Source organism: Dipodomys merriami, unplaced genomic scaffold (assembly GCF_024711535.1).
Source record: "Dipodomys merriami isolate MVZ:Mamm:240054 unplaced genomic scaffold, mDipMer1.0.p SCAF_1, whole genome shotgun sequence".
In the NCBI taxonomy this organism is placed as follows: Eukaryota; Metazoa; Chordata; class Mammalia; order Rodentia; family Heteromyidae; genus Dipodomys; species Dipodomys merriami.
In genome coordinates, this window is record NW_027202270.1 from 144,021,197 (window position 1) to 144,044,708 (window position 23,512).

The 23,512-nt window shown below is 40.6% G+C and overlaps 1 long non-coding RNA gene across 1 annotated transcript in view; it reads left to right on the plus strand.

The window, feature by feature from the left end:
• Positions 1 to 2,472: 2,472 nt before the first annotated feature.
• The window catches only part of LOC138808474 (uncharacterized), a 63,836-nt gene continuing 42,796 nt past the window's right edge, over positions 2,473 to 23,512 (plus strand). The window contains exon 1 of the long non-coding RNA XR_011366471.1: positions 2,473 to 2,591. This is a non-coding gene — a long non-coding RNA (uncharacterized lncRNA). The remainder of the gene's footprint in view (positions 2,592 to 23,512) is intronic.

Sequence of the window (23,512 nt, forward strand, 5' to 3'; positions counted from 1 at the left end):
ACCTTTAAGTAGAAATTGTTAAGTTATAAATCAGACTTGAAAGATAGAGCACATTAATAATACATTTATCATTTGGGGGCCCAACACCAATACTTCTATATGTTCCTCAATCTAAAAGCAGCTAAGAAATTGAATTTCCAAGCTGGATAAATGAGTATTTAGGTTGGGAAGGCTTTCCTTATGGTCTTTCCTCTCTCTTCTCTGAACAGCTCTCCCTACATTTGAGAAAATGTAGCTGAAAGAACCAGCCAGAACTACATCAATGGACAATTCAAAACTTCAGCTTGTGTGTGTGTGTGGGGGAACCAGACTTACCATGTCTGTTACATTAGCTTTTCCTTCTGAGTATCGAAACTTTTGTAATATTGCTAATTATTTATATTTTTTTTGGTACACATACTTTTATTTTGTTTTTAAATGAGGACTCATCTGCTAGCTTCTAAACAAGCATTGACCTTTGGCCAGTGGGTTCATAACCCGAATTCAAGTTGTAGGTAATGTTTGTAATTCTAAAAATGCCGACATTTGTCATTGTGAATTATGTTTCCTTTAGGAAATTCCTTTACCAAAGAGAGGCAGTCATTTTTGACACTAATCAGATGCCTCTGTGCTGACCCTCTTGCTGAATGAGGCCAAACTCTCTAGCTTATTAGTATTTAAAGAGAAATAACCACTCAGTGTAGCATTTCAGTAAATAATGACCTACAAGACCTGTTAGACATATTCCACAATTTTTCCCACCCACAGAAATGTTCAACTTAGGAAACATTGCAGCGCTTTGCCGGAGTCAGATGAGCAAAAGACTTGGAGTTGTTCATTCACATTTTTTGCTTAATCCCAGGGCTTTGATTTTTTGGGGGGGCCTGGTAAGTTCCTATATAGAAAGATTAGAAGCTGCTTCTGGCTATGCAGAATTACATGCTTTTAGATGAAATTCAATCCATTGTAAAAGGTTTTGTTCAGAGCAATGCTATTTTTTTTCCTTGTTGAATTTGGATGATACAGTGAACACTAGTTAACTGGGAACAGAAATTGTGTTGTCCAACTTAAAAAAGCTGTAGCAATAATTTTGGGCAAGAAGGGAAAAATTAAACACCAGTGAATTTATTTAAGCCATTTAAGGCAAAAAAGGAAATACCGGGACATAATTAAAAGAGCAGAGCTAACTTTTCCCTTGGAATGTCTTTGACCTGCCTGCCTGCCTGCCTTTTATTTAGGTTATGTCATTATGATGACTAGGAATTAAAAAAGGATTTTAGTATTTAAAGAACTGATTTTTAAAAATGTGCAATTCTTAATATTCTTCTTGGTGCAAACTCAATTAAAATAACTCTTCAAAGGTGGAAAAGGTAAAGTATTAGGATTTCATGAACTGGAAATGATTTTCTTGTTTCTTTTTCAAATGTAACACATTTTAAAACATTTTGAAAATTCCTGAAAACTGATTATCATCTCCCAAATGATTTATTTTGATTACCTATAGTTAGAAGGGGGACTCCTTTCTGAGATTTGAGATGAGGCTCTTGATATGAGCTGTAGAATTCCAAAGACACAGAAAATTTGCACTTGGGGTTGGGGGAATATTTTTTCCCCCCAAGTGAGCTCTGAAGGAAAGTACTGAACAAATATTTCATTTGTCTGTATAGGTAGGATTATAAATTTTTGTTCCTTGTGGAGGACAGACCTAAATACTCAAACAATCTGCAAAATTTGTTGAAGGGTCACTTGAACTTAAAGGTAACAAATTCTTGGTATCTTTGAGCTGTGTATTTTTATACCCTTATGCTCTTTTCAACTAACAGAAATGGCAAAACACCCACAAATGACTCCTTTCTTGTTTTTGGTATTAGTATCTGTCTTTCACATTTTATTTGCTCTCCAGATGCATTTAGCAGAGTTTTTGTTTGGATTTGTGTAAATGAGCTTCATCTCAAAGTAGCTGTGACCCTCCCACTTCTGAATCTACTCTTAATGGATAACCCTTACTTCCTTATTTCCCAATCTGCCCCCTTAAAATATGTGCTGTTAAACACTGTGTTTAACATTAGCGGTGGATGGTTCTCAGGATTCATTCAAAATGGGAAATGAGTCTTTTTTTTTTTTCCTCTCCCTTAATTGACTTGGCTGGAAGGTGCTCATATAGAAAGGATGCTGGGAAAAGAAAATGAGCAGACATCCTAGGGAAGTGAGGTAATTGCATTGGGTAGGGTGGTTCCAGAAAGTTCTACTCAAAGTTGGCTTTTATGTTAGGCAACATGAATTTCCCAGTTCCTGGCCCAGAGCCTTGTGATAGAAAGGGCTCTTGCAAATAGTTAACCCTACTTCTCTTCCTCTCCAAGCCCTTATCATTATTATTGACAAATTGGTTTTAGAAGACTGTAGTTGAGAAAAAGAAATGATACTTTCTCTGCTTAACAAAACACACAGATTCATTAAGACTCAGACTTCTCCGATAAATGACTCTGTCAAAGAGGAAACCGGAAATGCTGGACTGAAAAGAGCTGAGTTTCATGTGTACCAAACTCGTAATATTTGCCTGGGAAGAGACCCAAGAGAGGGGAAGTTATTATCACTGGAAAGAATGCAGAACGGTAAGCGCACACAGGCAGAGCGGCTGATCGGTCTGCCTATCACCCCTTCCTTAGAGCACATGTTCGCTGAATGGATGAATGAATACCCTGCAAGACACAGTTGCCAAGTATAGGACTTGTTCCTTTTAATGTTCTTTGTATTAGGTTTGAAATTTGCTTTGAAATCACAGGAAGAAAGACTCTATATAAACTAAATGGCCATTGTTTTCACTAATATTATTATGTCACACCCAACCCCCAGTCCTTCCCAGACAACAATTGAACCAAAGCAATATCTGTCACGTGATGCCTGAGGTCAAGTTAGTTCACCTCTTTGTCTCTAGCCTGGCTGGCTTCATATAAACTACTGAAATAATAAAGGCAGAAGATTAAATAGTTCTATGGAGGCGCACACCTAAAAAAAATATAATTTGATGTGTGTGTATGTGTGTGTGTGTGAGAGAGGGAGGGAGAGAGAGAGAGGGAGAGAGATAGACAGACAGAGAGACAGAGACAGAGAAAGAGATAATATTATTTGATTTGCTCCAAAGGAATGAGTCATGTTACAAACCTAGGCCTAGTCTCCAACAAATTCTTTTTTGTTTGTCTTGGATGAAGGAAAGGATTTGAAATTCCAGCTGGCTATTGAGAAGGTGAACCTGTTCTCAGATAAACAAGGATTTCTATCTGTCTCATAGTCAATGCTGGATCTCAGCTATAGTAATAGATTCTAGGTGAAATTATAGGAAATTGTGGTAATGTTAGGGCCAAATGAGAGACTGTTTTGAGCCTAATGGAGGATGGAGGAAGGATGGAGATAGTAGTGCTTGTGTTTCAGACTTCACAGTGAAGAAAAATTCCTACTTTCTTTTATGTTTTTTGTTGTTGATGGTGGTGGTCGAGGGGCTTGAACTCTGGGCCTGGGTGCTATCCTTGAGATCTGCTCAAGGCTAGCACTCTACCACTTGAACCATAGCACCACTTCTGGTTTTCTGGTGGTTAATTTGAGATAAGAGTCTCATGGACTTCCCTGCTCAGAATGGCTTTGAACTTCAATCCTCAGATCTCAGCTTCCTGAGTAGCTAGGATTACAGCTGTGAGCCACTGGCACCTGGCTTATCTTTTATATTTTTATTTAGCATCACCATGGTCAGGTTGGAGCCCAACCAACAAGAGCCCTGCCTTCCTGGAGTTCCTATATTTTGCATTGTTAGAAGATACACTCTCATACTATTTTCAGATGCTAGAGACCACTTAATGTCAATAATGACAGTTAAAAAAGGAAGAAAAGACATCCAGGCACAGGTGGATCACACCGATAGTTCTAGGTATACAGGAGGCTAAGATCTGAAGATCATGGTTCAAAGTTAGCCTAGGCAGAAAAGTCCATGAGACTCTTTATCTCCACTTAACTAGCAAACAGCCAGAAATGGATCTGTGAATCAAGTGGTAGAGTGCTGGGCTTGAATGAAAAAAATAAAGAACAGCACCCAGACCCTGAGTAAAATAAATGAATGAATGAATAAATAAATAAAATTTCAGTGCCACCTGTAGATAGTTTCAGTTGAATGGAGGAAACAAAGCAGGAAAGAAGAAAGCCCACATTGAGGATGTCAGCTGTTCAGTTTCAGGTTCCAGAGACTTGCAGCAGACACAGACAGGACCCATAAAGGAATGCCCATCTGTGGTCCAGCGTCCCTTCCGTAGATGAGCTCCCTCCATTGGGAATTACCAGGATATAGTAACCCTTAGAAGGCAAGGACTTGCTACTGTCCTTCCTTCCCTGTCTCATGCCCAGCAGAAGTGAGGCAAGAACTCACACAGGATGAAAGAAGATTCCTTCCTGCCCCTGCTCCTATTTTTCCAATGCTAGTCTTTTCTTAAGAAGGAGCCACATGTAAACAAGGCTTACTTGGGACATAGCCATCAAGAAAAATGCTTTGCAGATAAAGAAAAATGTTATCTTAGATGTCAGCCCAATGCCTTACAAGGTAGACAGGAAACACAGCAGGAGAGGGCCCACATGGTGATGGTTACTACAATGGGGTCCAGTGAGGGCCATGTTAAAGGTCAGCAGCAGCTTAATTTCCACAGAGTAGCACCCAGGGTCGGAAGGTCCATACTGCTCCATCTTCTAGTTTTATGAGAGGAGCCAGAAATCACAACTTTTTTTTTTTTTTTTCAGTCATGAGGTTTGAACTTGGGGCCTACAGGCTGTTCCTGAGCTCTTCTGTTCAAGGCTAGTCCTCTACTACTTTGAGCCACAGCACCACTTTCTGTTTTCTGGTGGATAATTGGAGATAAGAGTCTCTCCAACTTTTCTCCTGGCGCTGCCTTTGAACCACGATCTCATCCTCCTAAATAGCTAGGATTATAGGTGTGAGCCACCAATGCCCAGCATGATAACATTTTTCTTTTTTTGGTTTTTGTTTTTTTTTGGGGGGGTCCAGTCATGGGGCCTGAACTCTGGGCCTGGGCGCTGTCCCTCAGCTCTTCAGCTCAAGGCTAGCGTTCTACCACTTGAGCCACAGCACCACTTCTGGCTTTTTTCTTTTTGCTTATGTGGTGCTGAGGAATTGAACCCTGGGCCTCATGCAGCAAGGCAAGCACTCTACCACTGAGCCACCTTCCCAGCCCATGATAACTTTTTTTAAATGATACTTTTTCCACACAGAAGTCAAGATCTCTGCCAGGCCTTGGCGGTTCACACCTGTAATTCTAGATCCTCAAGAGACTGAGATTTGAGGATCATGGTTCAAAGCCAGCCATGGCAGAAAAGTCCATGAGACTTGTATCTCCAATGAACCACAGAAAACCTGAAGTGATGCTGTAGCACAGTGGTAGAAAGCTAGGATTGAGCAAAAAGGCTCAAGGACAATGCTCAGGCTCTAAGTTCAAGCCCCAGGACAGACCAAAAAAAAAGTTATCTTTCTTGTTTCATATATATATATATATAATTGTAAAAATACTGTACAGAGGGGTTACAGTTACATGAGTAAGGTAATAAGTACATTTCCTATTGAGCATTGTTACTTCCTCCTTTGTTTTTCCCCTACCATCTCTTCTCTCCCCCCCCCCCTTTTTTTTTTTTTTAACATTATGAGGATCAAACAATCATATTCGTGGTCTAGGTATGGCTCATGCCTATAGTTTGTAACTCGAGCATTATTTACACAATGGGTCTGTATTGGTGAGAGCTTTTTGAAGAAAATAATGTGGGCAAAGTATTTTCAGTCTATATTTCTAAACCCTTTGGGCTTCTATCCCTTCATGAATATGCTAGGGAATGTGGCTTTCTAGGTAATGCTATCAGGAATGCTCTAATGCCCTGTAGGGTCTCCTTTGGCTTTCTGCCACCTTTGCATTAGTTCCATGGAGCCAAAAATCTCCCCAGGGTTACTGCTTGTGCTTAAATCCTTTGAGTTAATAGAATGGGGTAGAATATTTCTGTATGGGTCTTTCTACCTGGCAATCAATGCACATACCAATATGGCCACTCTCCAAGAATCACCATACCTGGTAACAATGCTACCTGACTTCCAGATGACTCTGGTTTACACTGCATACATAAATGTTGAATTAATAGTTGTAGGGAGGGGTGGAAAGCGGGGCCTGATACCACTGTAGGAAGAACAAAAACTGGATTTTTCACCCCAGCTAGAGAAGAGTGACTTTCCAGGGTGTGACCTGTAACAGAACATCTGTGACCTTCTTTATTTCAGAAGCTCCAGGAGTCAATGGCTTTGGCAGGCCACCACTGGTTGGGCTACTCAGCAGGAAGATTGGTCTGCCAGGAACACAAGGAATAGAACAAGAAAAGTGGTTCCCCCCCCCAAAAAAAAACTCATCCAGATGCTTCTGAGCTCAGAGCTGACTGGCTGGAGGGACTGATTTGATTGCCTATATTTCTCAGTCAGTGTTAGACATGGCAGGCTGCATGAAGCTATAACAAATAGACCTCTAAATGTCAGTGGCTTAATACCGATGATAAAAATTAATTTTGCTCTGAGTGCTGGTGGCTCAAAACTGTAATCCTATCTACTCAAGAAGCTGAGATTTGAGAACTGTGGTATAAGGCTAACCTGGGCAGGAAAGTCCCTAAGACTCTGATTTTCAATTTGCCAAGAAAGAACCAGAAATGGAGCTGTGGATCAAGTGGTTGGGTGCCAGCCACGAGGAATTCATAGGCCCTGAAATCAAGCTTCAATATTAGAAAAATAAATAAATAATGTATTTTGCACTTAAGGACAATCCACTGGGTTTGCGGGGTGGGGGTTGGGTCAGGGGTGCTTCTGTGGAATTTTCCTTCAAGCAAGGATTCCAGGATCCAGCTTTATCCTGTAAGGATCCTACTTTACCTTGAGATCCTCAGCTGGGATAAGCTAAGGAGAACTAACTGATGGCCATGCTATAGAGCCAGGCCTAGGACAGGCAATCTTTGCTTCCGACACATTTCATTGTCCAGATCTGAGTCACATGGGAAGCTGTTTACCCACCCACCCAACCCCCAACCCCCCAGATGCCCTGAAGGAAGAGACAGTATGTGATGAGAACATCTTCTGTTGATGGTCTGAGCAGGAGAGAGAATTAGGTCAACATATCCCACTCTGCTTCACCCCCCCTCCTTTTTCTACCTTCCTTTCTTCTCATCCCTTGAGCTATCCCCCCCCCTTCTCTTTTGGTGTTGAAATATGGATATGGGTCTAAGTAATCCATTTTGTCCTCTCTGCCATCTTGGCACCTTGCCCTAAGTCCCTAATTGTTCCTCACCTGGTTTGCTTTACTTATGTAAAACACTTTTGTTAGGTTTACCTCCTCACACCATATGTGGTTTTGGCCTATTTAAGCTTTGTGCTAATTACATTCAGGTCTGCAAGTTTTTGGGGGGACAGAAGGCCACTTGCAGACGCCAGCATTTTAACAAAGGCTCCCAATTTGACCTCCTAAAGTGTGACTTCTCTGTATCTCACTGATTGAATTCTTGGCTAGCCAGTGTTGCTGGGGTTTGACCCCAGGACACTGTGCTTGCTAGGCAAGTGCTTTACTACCTGAACTTCCACACCCAAGGAATTTTTGCTTTAGCTATTTTTTTCAGATAGGGTCTCTAATTTTGTGCCCAGGCTATCATTAGACTTAGAACCTCCTACCTATCCATGTATTTCACATAGCTGAGATTACAGATGTGTTCCACCACTTGTTATTCAAGATAGAGTTGTCTTGCTAGCATGATCCTCCTATGTCTACCTCCAAAGTACTTGGGACTACAGACATAAGCCATGGTGTTTGGCCTTCTTGAACTATTTTGCTATGTTTTGATAGCATAACTGGGCAATCACAAAAGCAATGAAGGCCAACTGCTAGCCAACTTGTAATATGGCTTGCTTTATTTCCTTCCCTCCCTCCCTCCCTCCCTCCCTCCCTCCCTCCCTCTCTTCCTTCCTTCCTTTTTCTTTTTTTTTTGGGTCCAGTTGTGGGGCATGAACTCTGGGCCTGGGCCCTGTCCCTCAGCTCTTCAGCTCAAGGCTAGCAGTCTACCACTTGAGCCACAGCACCACTTCCGGCTTTTTTTCTTTTTGCTTATGTGGTGCTGAGGAATCAAACCCAGGGCCTCATGCATGCAAGGCAAGCACTCTACCACTGAGCCACCTTCCCAGCCCTCTTTCTTTCTTTCTTTCTTTTTGCCAGTCCTGGGGCTTGAACACAGGACACAGGACTTGGGCACTATCCCTGAGCTTTTTCTGCTGAAGGCTAGCATTTGACTACTTGAGCCAGAGCTCTACTTTGGCTTTTTGTGATTAGTTGGAGATAAGAGTCTCACAGACTTTCCTATACAGGGTAGCTCCAAACCATGGTGCTCAGATCTTAGCCTCCTGAGTAACTAGGATGATAGGCATGAGCCACCTATTCCTGGCTTTATATTATGGGATTGGTCTTTAGTTCACAGAGGAGAAACATGAAGATCTCATTCACATTGAAGCACAATAGCTAACTTGTCTCTGACCTGTTGCCAGTTTCTCACTCATAGTGATGAAGCTGTTTCCAAAGAACTTTCTTCCTTTCTTCCTTCTTTTACTTAGTCTAAATTCATAAGAATACATATACTAAGATGTATGTAAACCTTTCCAATCAAATATACACAAATATTTCCCTTACTTAATTTAACTCACTGATTCATTGTGCTTTCAAAGTGGTTTTGACCAGAGCAGCTAATGTTACTTCACAAATATTTAAGTCATTTCATTCATCCTAATGAGCTTCTGAGGAGGCTGAGCCAAACTTCTAAAGTCTTTAGTTTATGTGGGAAAAATGGAACCACAGAACTAGTAAGGATATTTGTTCATTGTTGCTTGCACAAGTAATCATTATTACTAGACATTCTAAAGATTCATTCCCCAACCTCACCAGCTATAAGTTGATCAAATCAAATCAATCAGAATTTGCTGTTATACTACTCCTGAAAAACTTAAAGTACATTTGAGTTTCACATGACATGTAACTATCTATTTATCTGTCTACTGCCATTAAAATGAATGGTCTTTGTCCTAACTTAGAAACAGTTCGGGCATATATTTAAAGGGTCCACTCAGTCAAAAATGAAGGATGGAAGCTACTAGATAGACAAGCAAGTGGGTCCCCTGATTTGTGAGCCTGGTTTCATGTGACCATGTGAACCCAAACAATGTAGTTTTTATCAAGGGCACAAAGTATCACAGTATAAGAGGTAATGTTTTGAATGCAAGCAGCTTATATGGAGAGGGATTGGTTATACTGAATTAGATGAAGAATGACTATTTAATACACTAGATAGATAGATAGATAGATAGATAGATAGATAGATAGATAGATAGATAGATAGATGTAATTGTTACATGATATAGGCTAGCATCTGGGCTTAAAAATGACAGTTTTTGGGGGGAGAGTTTATGGAACAGATGCAGTAAATCTGAGATCAATTAATTTTTGCTTTGAAGTTTGTTCGTGATCCAGATCTTCAATAAGAAGGTAAGTTTCCAAACCACTGGTCTGTGAACACTGCTTGTGATTAATTACTCTTTTATAATCTTAGGAATTCTGTTCTTGCTATATTTTGAATAACTCACACTCCATGGGGAGTTTTATTTTGGCTGGTATATTTGGAACTGCTAATAAATACCTACTTCCTGTTTTTCTTACTACTGTGTGTAGCAAACTGCAAAATTACTTGTATTCCTGTTTCTGTTTCTATGTGGAGCCAGCTTTGATTCACATTCAGGGAGGTCTACATTGAAGAATCTTTGCCCATAAAGTTCTTATAATGTTCAAATGTTAGAGTCTGCATCTTGCTGCTGTAGTATAAATTTGAAATCTTGCTATTGCGGTGCAGTCTTGGAGGATGATAGGCAAAAGCATTGTACTTTATCAGCACAGAAAAAATGCAATTTGGTATCTTGAGCTTCAAACAACCTTGAAAATTTGTACCATATATTTTTAAAGTTACTAGTTTTTATTCTTTTAAGAAGATGAGATAGGATAGAAAATATTTTTCCTAGTTTCCTTTTAGGTATAGTTTTCTTGCTAGAATCTAAATATTACATTAAACTAAGTGATATTGTTATTTATTATTTTGTTACTCATCTCAGGTTTTTAACTTGAAGATGCTTGAATTGTTTATAGTGCTAACTTCTGGCTAGGAGCTCAGGACACCCAGTTTCTGTGTGTAGGCTGCAGGTTTATGTCCAAGGCCAGGAAGTTGCTGGCTTAGGCCAGCAATTCCCTTGTAGGAAGAGGCACCATAGAAAACTAGCCAGTGCTGGGAAGGTGGCTCAGTGGTAGAGCGCTTGCCTTGCATGCATGAGGCCCTGGGTTTGATTCCTCAGCACCACATAAGCAAAAAGAAAAAAGCCAGAAGTAGCACTGTGGCTCAAGTGGTAGAGCGCTAGCCTTGAGCTGAAGAGCTGAGGGACAGCGCCCAGGCCCAGAGTTCAGGCCCCATGACCGGACCCCCCAAAAAAAAGAAAGAAAAAAAAAGAAAACTAGCTAATGTCTAGCACTGGCTCCATGAGGTAGTAGCCATCCTGTAGTCCAAATAGTGAATGAACAACAGACATTCTTTCTCTTTGGCTTATAGAAAAGTATATAGTATTAACCATTTATTGGAACCTGAAACTTTCTACCCTTTTTCTGCTTTTCCATCAAAGGTCCTCCCTGGCTACTCACATAGGGATAAATGTTGTAGGTAGTATAGTATGGGAGGTTGCTCAGACACAGGCTATGGGTACTGTGTGGTCTGGCTAAGGCTAAGAGCCATTTTATCTCTAGACCTAGATCACCAAATGCCCATTCTGGATTCCTCTTGGAGAGGATGCTGCTCAGCCCTTCTTGCTTGTGGCTCTCTTGTAGTTAGGGTTCTCACTATAGGACTAGTATGATATAGCTCCCCAACTTACAATGGGGCTGTATCACTATAAGCCCACCATAAGTAGAAAATATTGTAAGTGGAAAATATATTTTAACATACTTAACCTATTGAACATTATAGCTTAGCCTCGCCTACCTTAAGTATGTTAGCTAAGTATACTTACATTAACATAAAGCCTGTCTTACAATAATACATTGATTATCTCATGCCATTTTTACAGTACAGTGTGGAGTATCTGTGCTTTCTTTTTCTGCTTAGGTGGCTGATCAGGAACTGTGGCATTCTGACACTGCTCAGCATGAGGAGAGAATATCACACTATACTATGTATCACTAGGATGGGAAAAGTTCTAAATTCAAAATTGGAAGTACAGTTTCCATGGAATAGATGTCATTTTTGTACCATTGTAAAGTGGAAAAAATCATTAATTGATTAATTTAGGCCCTTTGAAGGCCTCTTCTTTCGTCCATTTTCCTGAGAAGAAGGATGGAGCTTGAATAAGATGGATGAGGCATCCCATACAATGCACCCCAAGTCTTCACATGTAGGATGCAGCCAAAGACAGATGCTAAAGGAGCAGACCACTTACTATTTTGCCCAGGCCAGGAGACGATAGGGATAGGCCTGCATGATACCCACCCCCCAAGTTTCTCTCTTCCACTTTTTTTAGCCCTTCACTTAGCATTCACATTGTTACAGGCTGAAGCTGAGGCTCCTGCCAAATGCCTGGTTCCAAATTGGTGGTGCTAATTTGGGAGGAAATTATAGGAAGTGGAGGAAGTAGACTACTTGGAGAAAGGAGGTCAATGAAGGTATGGTTTGAAGGTTACAACTGGTCCCTGGTCCCATAGTTTCTCTCTGTGTGTCTCTCTCCTCCTCTCTCTCTCTCTCTCTCTCTGTCTCTCTCTCTCTGTCTCTCTCTCTGTGTCTCTCTGTGTCTCTCTGTGTCTCTCTCTCTCTCTCTCTCTCTCTCTCTCTCTCTCTCTCACACACACACACACACACACACACACACACATTTTCTCTACTTCCTGTCTGCCATGATGTAAACAGCCTTCAGCTCTTCCTCATAGGCTTTAGCCACCAAGCTATTCAGCCTTACCTCAGCCCCAAAGCAAAGGAGCCAGTGGACCATAGACCAAAACCTCTGAAACTGTGAGCAAAATAAAGGGCTCATTTTAAACTTGTTTTGCTCTGGTCATAGCAACGGTGTGAATGGCAGATGCTCAGGCTCTCACCTACCACTTCTCTACAGTGGACTCTGAATCCCTCCTTCTCACCTCTTTTTACCAAACTTCAGATTTCATTGTTCAAATGTGTGTTATTTTTGTCATCACTGAGGCTAAATTCCCACAAGAAACAAGGAGGAATGGTTTACTTCGGGTCCTGGTTTTAGAGGTTTCAGTCCATGGTGGCTGGGTCCATTGTTGGTGAGGCAGAGCATCATGGCAGAAGCACAGATAAGACAGGACCCGTTCTTTACACTCTCCCTTGTTATTTGCCAGAATGACCAGTGTGAAATTAGATCTTACTGTTTCTTTCATTTGCAATTGTCTAGTTTTCAGTAGAGTAGATACATGAAGAATGAGCACAGGAGATCAACAAAAGCTTTGCACATTTGAATAGCCTTCTACCAGAAGGTAAGATCCAGACAGAAAGAGTGCCTCTCACGAACACAAGATTAGCATCCAGAATAAGAAAGTAGAACTGAAAATTTAAAACAAGACAACCTGATAGAAGATGCACACATGGTAGGAACAGCCAATTCTTTTTACTTCTGTGTTGTGTGTATGTGGTGTGTGTGTGTTGGTACTGGGGCTTGAACTCAGGGCCTGGGAGCTGTCTCTTATTCTTTTCTGCTCAAGGAAGGTGTTCTACCACTCAATCCACAGTTCCACTTATGGCTTTTTGCTGGTTAATTAGAGATAAGCTCAGGAACTGTCTGTCTGGGCTGCCTTTGAACCATGATTCTCAGATCTCAGCCTCCTGAGTAGCTAGGATGACAGGAGTAAGCCACCAGTGCCCAACTAACAGCCAATTCTCAAGAGAAGTAATCAAATACATAACTGGAGCTCAGGAAACAATTGCTGGTTGTTAAATGGATAGGGAAACAAGGGCCGTTTTCTTCAGATGTCATTGTCTTTGTTGGATTCCCCAGGTCACAGGCCCCTAAAATGGGGATATGGGAGTGTGGGTTTTGAGGAAGGATTGCCTCAGAAATGAGAAGAGCAGGGTTGGACAAAATGAGAATTACCTAGGAGCTCTGGAACTGGGATGGCCCTTTTGAGGGGTTTTTAACTGAGACAAGGAACTGGGCGCGCGCGCGCGCGCGCGTGTGTGTGTGTGTGTGTGTGTGTGTGTGTGTGTGTGTGTGTGTGTGTGTGTGTGTGTGTGTGTGTGTGTTACTCCTGGGGTTTGAACTCAGGGCCTCAGTGCTATCCCTGGCTCTTTTGCTCAAGGCTAGCACTCCACCACTTGTGCCCCAGCTCCGCTTCTAGCTTTGGGGTAGTTAACTGGAGATAAGAGCCTCATGGACTTTCGAGTCAGGGCTGGATTTGAACTGCAATCTTCAGACCTCAGCCTCCTGAGTATCTAGGATTACAGGTGTGAGCTATAAGGGCCTGTCTGGGACTGGACATTTTATCCTGCATCTATCCTTTCCTGGTTATGGATTTCTCCAGGAAAGGGAAGTAACCTTTGGCAGGGCTGATCCATTTGGCAGAAGGGACTGTCTAAGGAGAGACAGCTGTGAGCCATCAATAGCCTAACTCCTGGCAGCTAGGGGACCCAGCAGGAGCTGGGTGGGTCATACCACCATATCCACAGCCTCCAATATTAAGATCCGGCAAATTAACCAAAACGCGGGGATTAATGACACCAGTGTTATGAGTCCAAATGCTATGAGTTTAACCCAGCTCTATCACTTATCCAGCTAAGTAATCTTGGGCAAGTTAATTGTACTTGATCTCAATTGTAATATTATTTCATTAAATACTTGTTCAGTGCCTGAGAACATGCATGTTGGGATTGGTGTGTGTGTAGCAAATGATTACATATCTGGCACATGTTTAGTGCTCCATGAACCATGACTATTACTTGTTAACTACTGTGGGTAAAAGAGTATATTACTTGTGTTCTGTCAGTGGAACTCAGCAAGAAACTTCCTTCTAATTGGCTTCTGTGGCTTTCTTAGATAAATAGAATACACATGAGGGCAGTGGCATTTCTAGCAGGATTAGCCTCTCTTCTAAGCTAGTAAATGCCTTAGCTGTTACGTAAGACATTTACTGGATTTATATTTAAAACTTCACCATTTTTCCACTTCTCAAGGCCAATTAACTTGTCTGATTGGCTTGCTGGCTTGGCTGGTACTCTACCACTTGAGCTGTATCTCCAGCTTAGCTTTTTGCTAGTTGTTTTGGAGTTCAAGTCTTTGGATTTTTCTGCCCTGATTGGCCTTGAGACATGACCCTCCAGATCTCAGCCTCTTGGGTAGTTGGGATTATAGACGTAAGTCACCTGTTTTTGGCTCAAATTTAACATGGCAGTCCCTTGTGTGCCTCTTGAATTGTAGTTACCAAAGGAAAGAAGAAAGAAAGAAAGAAAGAATGTAGTGTATCAAATACATTGTAAAGATGATACCTGGGTTTTCTCCTGGAGATTCTCCCCTTGTTCTACCAAGAAGCTTTCTCAGGATTCCATTCTTGTACCTCTCCTTTCCTAACAGTCACATCTTTGATGATTCTTGCCATTCTTATAGTTTCAAATTTTTACATATGTTCTTTTTTAAAATTTTTATTGTACAGAGGGGTTACAATTACATGGGCAAGATAATGAGTACATTTCTTATCAAGCATTGTAGCCTCCTCCTTTGTTTCCCCTTCCTATCCCTGCCCATCCTCCCCTCCCACCCTCCCCACCCAATCCTCCTCCTCCCCCCACCAAAGTTGTAAAGTTCGTTTTTCCACATAACGACTTGTAACTCTCATTGTTGCAATTGATCCACCTGTATCCCTATTTAAATGATTTGTTTTTTCCCTTCCCATCCACAAATTATACCAACCTCAAATACAGTGAAAGCAGGAGTTATACCATGGGGGAGGGACATACAAAGCAACAAAGAAATAATCTTATAAATGTGTTAGAAACAATCACCTGAAAGAAAAAAACATTTGAATACATATCTTAGGGTTCATTTCCCTAACATCAACTTATCTGACCTTTTCTGCTTGACTCAGACATTTACAATTACATATGTTCTTGTAGACAAAAGTCATACCTACAGGTCAGTTCTCCCTTTTGAATAGCTTGGGGAACACTTTTTGGGGGGACAGAAACTAGACAGATCACAATGAACACACCAAAACCAGACTTCTGGCTTCCTGTAAAGACTGCTCTGTTTTCCTTCATGGTAGCTCTATCCTAGATGCTCACACCCAAACATCTTAGGATCTTCCTCAACTTCTCTCTTTTTCATGGCTTGTATCCAGCCATTGGGCAATCTATTCTTTTTTTTTTAATTTTTTTTTAAATTTTATTTTATTTTATTTGAGAACATACTGTACAGAGGGGTTACAATTACATTGGCAGGATAATGCATACATTTCTTACCAAGCATTGCAGCCTCCTCCTTTGTTTACCCTTCACCTCCCTTCCCAGCCTCCCCCCTCCCCCCCACCCAATCATACCCCCCTCCCCCCCCCCCCACACCGACATTGTAAAGCTTGCTTTGACATGACATTTTGTAATTCTCCTTGTTGCAACAGGTCCACCTGAATCCTTAAACGACTTGTTTGTCCCCATCTCCTCCACATGTTATACTGACATCAAATAAAGTGAAAGCGGGGGTTACACTGTGGGGGAGGGACATACAAAGCAACAAAGAAATAATCTTATAAATGCGTTAGAAACACATGCATGAAAGAAACGAAAACATTAAAATACATATTTAAGGGTTCATTTTCCTAACATCACATTATCTGACCTTTTCCGCTTGACTCATACCTATACTAGATATTGCAAATAAGGGAAACCATGGGACCTATGTTTCTTTGGGCCTGGCTTACTTCACTTAATATAATTTTTCCAAACCTTTCCATTTCCTAACAAATGGGGAAATGTCATTCTTTCTGATGGAGGCATAGAATTCCATTGTGTATATATACCACATTTTCTTGATCCATTCATCTACTGAGGGGCATCTGGGTTGGTTCCAGATCTTAGCTATGGTAAATAATGCTGCAATAAACATAGTTGTGCTGGTAGCTTTAGTGTGGTCTTGTTTGTAAACATTTGGGTAAATGCCCAAAAGTGGGATTGCTGGATCATAGGGGAGATCTATGTGAAGTCTTTTGAGGAACCTCCATACTGCTTTCCAAGTGGTTGAACAAGTTTACATTCCCACCAACAATGAAGTAAGGTTCCTTTCTGTCCACATCCCCTCCAGCATCTGTTGTTAGAGTTCTTGATTTTTGCTGTTCTAACTGGAGTGAGGTGATATCTCAATGTTGTTTTGATTTGCATTTCTTTTATGGCTAGGGATGTTGAACATTTCTTCATGTGTCTATTGGCCATCCTTCTTTCTTCTTCAGAGAAGCTTCTCTTTAAGTCTTTCGCCCACTTATTTATTGGGCAGTTGTTTGAGGATTTGTTGTTGGGTGGTTTAATTTTTTGAGTTCCAAGTATATTTTAGATATGAGACCCTTGTCCGTTGTATGGCTAGTAAAGATCTTCTCCCAATCGGTGGGCTTTCTATTGATCTTGCTAGCTATGTCATTTGCCCTGCAGAAGCTCTGCAACCTTATGCAATCCCATTTGTCCAACCTTTCTTTGATTTGTTGTGTTTCCGGGTCTCTATTCAGAAAATTTCGGCCTGAGCCAAGGAGACCTAGGGTTTCTCCTATTCCATCCTGTAATGTTTTCAGAGTATCTGCTTTGAGTTCAAGGTCTTTGATCCATTTGGAGTTGATTCTGGTGCAGGGTGATATATAAGGATCTAGCTTTAGTTTTCTACATGTAGTTAACCGATTTTGCCAGCACCATTTACTGAAGAGGCTGTCTTTCTTCCATTCTATTGTTTTAGCTTCCTTATCGAAGATTAGATGGCTATAGGTCTGTAGGTTCATTTCTGGGTTTTCAATTCTATTCCATTGGTCCTGAGGTCTGTTCTTATGCCAATACCAAGCTGTTTTGATTACTATGGCTTTATAGTAGAGTTTGAAATTTGGTATTGATATTCCTCCAGCAGTGTTCTTTCTGTTGAGGAGTGTTTTTGCTATTCGGGGTCTTTTATTGTTCCATATGAATTTTTGGATTGCCTCTTCTAATTCCTTGAAGAATGAGGGTGGAATTTTGATAGGTATCGCATTGAATTTGTAGATAACCTTGGGAAGTATGGGCAATCTATTCTTAAGTAGTTTTGAATCAGACCCTGCTTCTTCATTACTACCAAACCATCTCAGGTTGGTTTCATTTCTTATCAGGATGGTTCCGGTAGTGTGTCCTCTTAGGGTGCCAATCTGAACTAGGACTTTCTGAAGCCTCACAGGGAGGAGGAATCCACTCTATTGGCATACTTCATCCAGCATGGTTCTGAGCGAGTTATGCATGGCTATTCTATCTTTAACTTATCTGCCTGCCCCAGCCTTGATAAATTCAAATCTAATCCAGGGAGACTTGTCAAATCTAGCTTCAGAGCATACCCTGTTATTTGAATCTCTCCAGTGGCCTTTCATTTTCTTCAAAGTGAAAGCCAAAACCTTCATAAACAAAGCAGGTGTGTCACCTGCTCCCCTATTGCCTGTCAACACATTGTTTATTTTGCTCTTCTTGCTTTAGCTGCCCTTTTGCTGTTTCCAAACATGTTGGGCATGCTCCTTCCCCAGCACCTTTGCATTAGCTGTTTCTTAGACTGTAAGACCCACCCCCTAAGATAATATTTGAATCCCCCCAGCCCTCTTTCTCAATGGTACCTCAGTTTAAACTCAGGGCCTTGTGCTCATTCAGCTTGATTGCTTAAGACTGATGCTTTACCACTTGAGCCAACTTCCAGCTCAGCTTTTTTTTCTGGTTAATTGAAGATGGAGTCCATGGACTTTTTTGCCTGGCCTGGCTTCAAAATGAGAAAGGGAATTTGGGGGTTTCCTAGATGAGAGCATTCCAGTTACTCCTAATAGAGGCTCAGCTTTATTTCTGTTCTGAGGACAGAGGGTACCCTGGAATTTACCTACCAATGAAAATTATTGGCTTTAATTAGCTTGGGTTTGTTCCCATTATAGCTAGAAGCATCCTGATCAACCCATCCACTAGCAAAAATGTAAATCAGGTAGACATGTATTGCTGAGACATTTTTTGTTTTATTTTTTAAATATATATATATTTATTGTAAAAATGTTCTACAGAGGGCTTACAGTTACATGAATAGAGAAATGAGTACATTTCGTAGTGAGCATTGTTACCTCCTCCTTTGTTTTCCCCCTACCATCACCTCCTTCCCCAACTCCTCCCCCCCACCCAACATTGTAAAGTTTGTTTTCAACATAATGTCCTGTACATCTCGTCGTCACAATGGGTCAGCCTGCATCCCCATTTAAGCATTCCCCAATATCCCTTCCCCTGCGATGCAGAACACTGGATCAAATCCAGTGAGAACAGAGGTTATAGTGGGGGGAGAACATTCAAAAGAAACAAAAGAATCACATAGTGCATTGTAAGTACATTAAAAACACTAGCAAGAGAGAAAAAAAACCACTTGTGTCTCTGTCTTGGGGTACATTTTGCTTAATATTATCTCATGTGATCATATGTACATAGCCTTTGACCTTCTCTGCTTGTCCTAGACATCAACTGGTCATTGCAAACAAGGGAAACCATGGGACCTATGTTTCTTTGGGTCTGGCTTACTTCATTTAATATATTTTTTCCAAGTCTTTCAATTTCCTAACAAATGAGGCAATATTATTCTTTCTGATGGAGGCATAGAATTCCATTATATATATATGTATATACATACACATTTTCTTGATCCATTCATCTACTGAGGGGCATCTGGGTTGGTTCCATATCTTAGTTATGGTAAATAATGTTGCGATAAACATGGTTGTGCTGGTAGCTTTGGTATGACCTTGTTTGTGATCATTTGGGTTAATTCCCAAAAGTGGGATTGCTGGGTCATAAGGGAGCTCTATGTGTAGTCTTTTGAGGAACCTCCATACTGCTTTCCAAAGTGGTTGAACAAGTTTATACTCACACCAACAATGAAGTAGGGTTCCCTTTTGGCCACATCCCCTCCAGCATCTGTTGTTATTAAATTTCTTGGTTATAGCCATTCTAACTGGGGTGAGGTGGTATCTCAATGTTGTCTTGATTTGCATTTCTTTTATGGCTAGAGAATTTGATCAATGCTACTCCTTTCATCATTCTCCCCCATCTCACCCAACTCCACCTATTCCATTTTTACACACACATATGTGCCCGTGTGTGTGCACACACATGCACACACACACACACACACTGAATGTTATGACCATATTATTCCCTCCTTCCTCTCTTCATTTGTCCACTCCCTTTCCCTTGACCTCACCTGCCACTGACACATCAAATTCTAGTTTCTTCATACCCATTTTGTTAGACACTTGAGTTATTCAGAGGAGTTGCTCCATTGAAATTCTCTCCTGTATAGACTCTACTTAAGTTAATATGTTTAGGTATATGTGCATATGGCCCTTATACAGTTACATATATATTTATAAATTAGTTCTAACTTCTACAGATAAGAGAAAACATGAATCCTTTGTCTTGCTGGGCCTGAACTCTGTTTTTTTCCATTTCATATTGAACATTAAGAGAGATTTTAGCATAAAGGATCCATTCATATTTCTGGGCATGTGGGAAAGTTGAAAACACACACTTGCAAGTGTCTTGGCTGCTGAGGTCCAGGTAAGAGCGCCATTAGCACTTTGGCCTCGCCTCCCAAGTGCAGAGTCAGTAAGTGAATGAGGTTAATTGCAGTTGCCCATATCGGAAACAATTTTGGAGTCAAAATAATGCCCATCAACCTTGTCCTCTTCGAGGAATGTGCATGGCAAATGTCACAGGTGGTAGAACATGTTGAGGGAAACCACATTTCTTGGACATCCCTTCTTCTGTGTTAAAACTCAAGTTTTAACACAGTAAAGCTGGATCTACTCCTTGGAAATGTGAGGAGGGTCTTGCATGTACTAGCACTCTGGTTGTTTTTGGAATGTTGCAGAAATAGATCTGATGATGGAAAAATGGAGCCGGGGGTGGGGGGTGCTGATTTAAGCCACCTCCTGCTGAGAGGCATGAAGAGGACCATGAAGCTTAGGCAGAATTTTCACTCAAGTTAAAGGACCCAGATAAGACTAACCAAGGCTCTTTTAGCTGCAAATCTGTGAGAGTGGCCCAGTATCCCTTGAAGGATAGGCAGAAGACACTGGTGGCCCCTAAATTTTCCTTTTCTCCTCTCTATACTTACTGATGGATTGATTGATTGATTTTGTGTGTGTGGGGGGGAGAGGAGAGAGATACAACACATCCTTAACCTTGACATCAGGGCCTGGATGCTGTCCCTTAGCTTTTTCCACTCATGACTGGCACCATAACCTATGAGCCACAGCTCTACCTTCAGCCTTTTTTGTGGTTAATTGGAGATAAAAATCACAGACTTTCTTTTTTTTTTTGGGGGGGGGTCCGGTCATGGGGCCTGAACTCTGGGCTTGGGTACTGTCCCTCAAATCTTCAACTCAAGGCTAGCACTCTACCACTTGAGCCACAGCACCATTTCCGGCTTTTTTTTCCTGCTTACGTGGTGCTGAGGAATCAAACCCAGGGCCTCAAGCATGCAAGGCAAGCGCTCTACCACTTAGCCACCTTCCCAGCACCAAAAATCACAGACTTTCTTTCTTGCCTGTCTGGCTTCAAATCTAGATCCTTAGATCTCAGCTTCCTGAGTAGCTAGGATTGTAAGCATGAGCCACTGGCATCCAGCTCTCATTGATTTTAATAGGTTTAAAATGTCCTAAAAAATAGATGATCTTGTGTTTTTTTTTCCCCTCAGAGTTTCCCACTGTGGTATATTCTCTTTAAAAATGTTATTATTTATCATTCTGTATTAGAATTTAATGACATGCCAACTTGGAAACATAAAATATAAAGATGTATGCTATTGTAAATGAAACACTGCAAGTCAATGATTTAAGAATGTTCTAAAGTGAAGAAAGAAATAATTGTCTTCCTTGGTCTGTATATTAACAAATAACAGAGTATCAAGTCCAGTGATAAGTGGGAATGGTCTTATATTGGTTGATTTCTTTGCAAGTAATGAGGGTGCCTTTAATATAAATTGTAGACTTTGGAATTAGATCTAGGCACAGAATATGACTCCAGCACAGCAAGTATATCATTGCAGGCAGCAGCACAACCTCTGAAGACTTCAGTTTCTTGTTTGGTAAATTGGGAGTAAAACTCACCTCATCAAGCAGTATTGAGAATTATGTGAACAAAATAAAAATCATCTGGAATTATTAGGCACCAAATAAATATGACTCCCTATCTTTTCTACAGATTACTTTTACAAGTTTGTATGATATTATGTGATGTCTTTTTCCCCAGTGTATTTTTTCATTCATCTGTCTCTGCAGAAGAGTCATTATAAAATGAGGAACAATGAAAGAATGGGAAGTTCTACCTTAGGAATGAAGTTGATGGATTACTCTTGATGATCCCTAGTTTGGTGTTCAGTGCCTGGCATTTGTAGGTTAAGACTGTTTTTGATTGATTGGTTGGTTGTTCATCAAATACTTTAAAATTTCAAACTTCACTTTGAAAGAATCAGCCACAGTTGCCAAACAAAGAATTAAATCTTTCTTAGAACAATGTGTTATGTATGAAAGGGTATCATGATTTGTTCCAGAGAACAGGATTAAGGGCAGATGCTCTAAGTCCTAGGAAAGGCAATTTCAGCTCCATTTTAAGGACTGTTGAACAGTTAGACCTGCCCATTTCTTAGTGGGCATTCTTGTGAAGTATGTCAGAAGATGAAATGATCTAAAATCCACTGCCTTTCTCTACCGTGTCTCTCATGTCTGATTTAATGTTATTTTGTAACTTCTAGGTTTGTTTGTTTTTAAATTTCTCATTTAAATTTTTGATGTGAGAGGTCAAACCCAGGGTCTCAAACATGTTAAGCATGCTCTCTTCTCCTGACATACTTCTTATGTCCCTTTTTTGAATTAATTGAAACCAATATATGTGTGTGTGTGTGTGTGTGTGTGTGTGTGTGTGTGTGTGTGTGTGTGTGTGTGTGTGTGTGTGTGTGTGTGTGTGTGTGAACTGAGTAAGGTTAGTGAAACTCATTTACTACCAACTAGTGTTTTGGAGTGTCAGGACAATGTCCCATTCTGGACAAGCCTTAGTTTACATGATTTACTTATAATTAAATAGAGCTAATTTTCTACTTCTGCTTGTGATTTGACCTTGGAAAGGTCAAGCAGTGAGCATGTAATATTTGACTGCATAGAAATTAGGTAGCTATGATCAGAGAAAAGATTTTAAAAATTTATCCTGGAAGTCATGTGTGGAGTGTAATTTATAACTTCCTTTTCACAATTTAGTCAAAGCTATGCTAGGGAAAGTTGGTGACAAGAGAGGGCCAGTTATGGCATTCCATGTTTGTCCATCAAATTATGAGCTTTGTGGAGTCCTATTCTGGTCCCTGTTTACAAAACTAAGGAATGGAATGAAGGGAAGAGGAGAAATTACTTTTTCTATTCAGACTCATAATCTTGCACCTGTTGAAAAAGGTTAGCTAATAACAAAAATGAATCCGATATGTCTAAATCAGGTGGGGAAAGAAATCCAAAGTCCTCATGAATTCTGAGAGGTGTTTCTAGTAACTTAAACTACCAAGAGCCATACTAGAAAAGTCCTCTTTGAAGAGTCCTAGGATAATTTTTAAGATTATGTGCCATGAATTGTGGTTATGGAAAATAAGAGTTGGGGACTGGACAATCTTCCCATGAGATTCTGCTTGCAGAGCCTCTGCTTGCAGCCATGAGAATTTTAGTTCAGTCGCTGGGTCTGTACATTTTCTCTAGTGCTCCTTTAAGCAAAGGGTCACTTAGAGCTCTTTCCTTTGAGTTAAATTTTTAGGTCCACAGAAAGAAGCTACAGAAACACCTTGGATTTAATCATAGCAAATGAGGTGTTTACCTCAGAACATTTTAAGTTAATGAAAAACCTGGAAAATATCAATTTGGTCATAATGCAAAGCCCAGAAAGCAGTAAATAATTCTAGCACCTTTCTGTTCCTGTGAAACAAAACTAGCTTTGTTCCTCCCCCCCCTTTTTTTTCTTATTTTAAATACATTTTGTGTTTTAAATCTCAGTGGTATATATTTTCAGCTTTCTAAGGCTTATTAAATCACCAATCCTTAAAATCAGGTTTAAAAACCACAGAAGTACCATAAGGTCTCTTAATTCACTGTCTCAAGTAGTCTGGGTGATACCTGCATTCAAACAGACA